The sequence below is a fragment of the Scardinius erythrophthalmus genome, assembly GCF_964197995.2.
Source record: "Scardinius erythrophthalmus genome assembly, chromosome: 17".
NCBI lineage: Eukaryota > Metazoa > Chordata > Actinopteri > Cypriniformes > Leuciscidae > Scardinius > Scardinius erythrophthalmus.
This window is the reverse complement of record NC_138237.1, coordinates 24,623,504-24,627,536: the sequence shown is the minus strand read 5'-3', so window position 1 is coordinate 24,627,536 and position 4,033 is coordinate 24,623,504. Positions and strand designations below refer to the sequence as shown.

Here is a 4,033-nt window from a genome sequence, read left to right as displayed (position 1 = left end):
TCATGGAATCAAATCATCACCTCACTAACCTCATGCTGGAATGTATTGTATTGCTGGTGTATCACACTACATTGGTTTAGTTGTGGTACCTAATACTCAAGTGTATAATTTTCCCTACAGACTTCTCTTAGCGGCCCTCCACTACAATAACAATGGAGACAGAGACGTAGCGCAAACAAACAATGGTGAGGTGCGCTATGCAGTCCGTTACCCCCGGTTTCGTAAGGGTGGCTGGGTCGTCCGACCCATAAAAGAGAAACCATCATACGGTGAGCAGTGTCATGATCAGTTTCTAATGATAATTTTTAGGTGACTCAATGAATTAACTAGTTAAAGGGATACTCCACTTTAAAATGAAAATTGTCATCATATAATCACCCTCATGTTGTTTCAAACCTGTATGAATTTCTTTCTTCTGCTGAACAAAAAGGAAGATATTTAGAAGAATGTCAGTAACCAGACAGTTTACACAGTAACACTTCCATAGTAAATTTTTTTCCTTCTATGGAACTCAATGGGACCCAAAAACTGTCTGGTTACTGATATTCTTCTAAATATCTTACTTTCTGTTCAGCAGAAGAAAGAAATTCATACAGGTTTGAAACAACATGAGGGTGATTATATGATGACAGAATTTTCATCTTAAAGTGGAGTATCCCTTTAACTGAATGTGATTCAATATTTGTTTCCCTCATCAAGAATATGCATCAGCCCTGATGGTCTCCCTGAGAGAGGGATATATAAGGTCACCACAGGCCCTCAAAGAAGACAGCGCCATCCTGTCCTCAGCTGCACCTGCCCCTCTTTCCACGCATCATAAAATCGCCAAGGATGAGGCAGTCGGCCACCATCTTGAACGTCATTCACGTTTTAAGTCCTAATTACTGTCAATGAAATTAGAAATACATTTTATACACCAAGACAATTTGTGTGATGTGTTCATTTTGTACAAAAATACATATTTATTGATTGCCTCCCATATGGGGCCATTGGAAGCCTCTGTATGTTCCTCCTTCCTCTGGAAACTGCCTCCTGATTGCGACCACAACACAAGCAGGTATCGCCTTCCTGATCTCCCTGCCCAGAAACCCATATGCCCATCGGACCACCTGCCTGTAGGCTGTGTATCGGAATTGTCTAGAGCAATGAAGGGGGCAATCATGATATTAACAATCCTGTTATAGTCACTACAATTAAGTGATAAGTATTTGATGTAACATTTTCTGTTATTCTATTCCATAATGGTAACGTTAATTGTAGAGCCTCAACTGTATGTATGCACATCTGAGTTTGAAAATCTGCTAAAACCTCAGCATCAATAATGCACATTCTTTTGATATAAAGTTTATTTATGTAGAAAACTGACAACTATAATAGATTAGGCATGTGGTGTTATAACTTCGTCTAAACATACTCTGGTCTGTTGACTTGGAGAGGGCCATGCTCCTGCCTGAAGTTGAGGTATGCTACCTGCAGTGAAAACGGGTTGAGGCAACACGCATCAAAGCCGGGATGGAGCGTCAGGCAGGTAATATCCGTGGTCGGAACTAAACCCTCAACTACGGCCCAATAGGCATCCACCTCTCGACAACACATGCTGTCCACCGCCGACGTCATAGACTCGCAATGTCCGCACAAGCACCTAACGTTAGCCAACAAAAAGCCATCAGAGAGACATTTGCCTCTCTCCCTCCCTCTTGCAGGCAAAACCGCGTAACTTACTGGATTTTTATACAGATATGATTGTTAGACTGTTGTTATTGTAGCTTAGGTATTGTCATTATTTATGTTATGGCATGGTCATTAGTCAATGTAGCTAGTGCTAACCAGCTTGGATGGACTGCATAATCACTGTCTCAGCGTTCGAATCGTAGGTTGTAGAATATGAGAAGACAAAACGTTGCTGTCTTACATTAAGACAATCTAAATGGATGTTTAATCAAGAACAAGGTCGAACGTATGTTTGCTAAAGCAGATTTATTGCATAACATCAAGGTACTAGCCCTACAGTAGATGAACCAGCGTTAGCCACGGTGCTAACTTGCACTCACCAGGTCACTTGCCCTATTCGCCACTGGTTTTCTTGACACCACAACTCTACTTCTCTCCTCTGCCCATTGTTCCTTCCCCTAATCTCCCCCTCCTGGCCTCTATCTCGCCTAGGAGGCTCATAATTATATGCCTGTGGGCCATCATAGGCATGCTCGTCGGAGAACTCGGTTTCTTCATTCACATCCATTGTAATTTGTAACCTGAGCTCTTTCACTGCAATCCATTTTTCCCTGTTGTTTGAATCGACCGCTCTCCCTCGCGCTACGTCACGACTCTCGCTCGTCACGCCCATTTTCAGATGCGGAAGTAAAATTTTCTCACAAAAACGACTCCAGAAGCCACTGTAGCGTATTTATAATTTTTTTTTTAAGAAAATCTAGTTCCTACATTATTTTTCTATACATTGACTTGTTGGGTCTTCTAACCTGCAAGTTGCTCTTTAATTGTGGGCATTGCTTCAAAAAATTCTAACCAATCATTTCTTAATATGCAGACAGGTAGTATCTGTGCTGATACATTTCAGCGGAGCTTTTTTGAGTTTACGTTCTGTGAATACAAAGAAGAGGATATGTGCCAGGTCCATCATTTTGAGTGCCCAGCATGTTCTCCAGACATGTTGGCTGTCTGCTCTGATGGGAACCGAAAGCATTACCGCTTCAGCAAGTCAAAAGGGTAGGTATAGGTATTTTTCAGAAGTTTATTTTAGACTTGTCTAACACAAATAGTAGCCCTTCGGGTTGTCATTGAGTGATCATAACTTACATTTTAACAAATAGTAAATGTAGTACTTGTGATTTTTTATTACTGACGCATGTTATCTTATCATGGACAGGACTGAGAAGCCACCCATATATGAGGGCTTGTTCCTGGCCAAGGACGAGGAAGTTGCTACCTTTGTTGATCTTGTCAGAGGCAACATGAGAAGTGTATGAACATTAGATTTTTTTTTTTTTAATAATAGTTGTTTATACAGATATTTTAGTTTTGTGTTTTTATGTATCTTAAAATGTGTTATAAACTGACTTTATAGACAAATGACAGTGCTGTCTGCGGTATTGCCAAGTTCACCGCTGGCAGAGAGATGTCCAAAAAGTCTGGTGCTCAGATAGATGAGGAGGGCATTCAAGTTGCAGTTTGCAGGTGTGTGTGTGTGTGTGTGTGTGTGTGTGTGTGTGTGTGTGTGTGTGTGTGTGTGTGTGTGTGTGTGATCCTGGAGTCTGATATTTGAGTTTTAATGACAATCCAAGTCTTTCACACGTTTGCTTGCTTGCAGAGTGGTATTTATCTATCCTTTGTAGTAGCCAAGTATTATATTTATCATATATTTTGTTATAGGCACTCAGTTGACAGAGATGTGAGCTTAAGCCAGGTCTTACTGGGTCAATTGTTTCTTAACCACTAGATTTTCTTCTGATTTATCAGACATGGGTTTCTTTTACGAGGACTGAACCATTACCGTGGAGAAATATTTGCTTAAGGACTGTACCTTTATACAAATAATAAAAGGTGGCTATATTTTGAAAATGTCACTAATTGTGTCTCTTGTCAATTGTTTTGTATCACCTATTTAGAGAGAGTCTACACTCCAGGTTGTACTGAAGAGCTAAGGGCTGACATTGAGAACATCACTGTAACCCTTTTGCGCAAGAAGCAAGATCTGTATCGTCAGCATGGTTTGTTGTCAAATCAAGTTATTTAAACCAATAACACTTTAAAAAAACAATAATAATCTGGGATTATGACAGTTTTCTTTTCATTTCGATTTGCAGATAGCAACCAGGCAAGACAAAGAAAGAGAAAGAAAATGACAGAGTTGAAGAAGAAGCTTCGTGAAAAGGTCTTGCAATACAACACCGTAGTGGAAGGAGATCCGATTGACGAGGAGTTGGCTTGCAGTCTGACAGAGGGATATATCCTACCATGGGAGAGACATGGAGATGGTATGATATATATGAATTGCTATATTCCATATTTCCATATT

At 40.3% G+C, this 4,033-nt stretch overlaps 1 long non-coding RNA gene across 1 annotated transcript; it reads left to right on the top strand.

Annotated features, from left to right (window-relative positions):
* Window positions 1-2,892: 2,892 nt before the first annotated feature.
* On the top strand, window positions 2,893-3,510 carry LOC308705255. The gene is made up of 3 exons (XR_014031896.1): window positions 2,893-2,978; window positions 3,083-3,192; window positions 3,475-3,510. It is a non-coding gene; the product is annotated as an uncharacterized lncRNA (long non-coding RNA).
* Window positions 3,511-4,033: the final 523 nt, after the last annotated feature.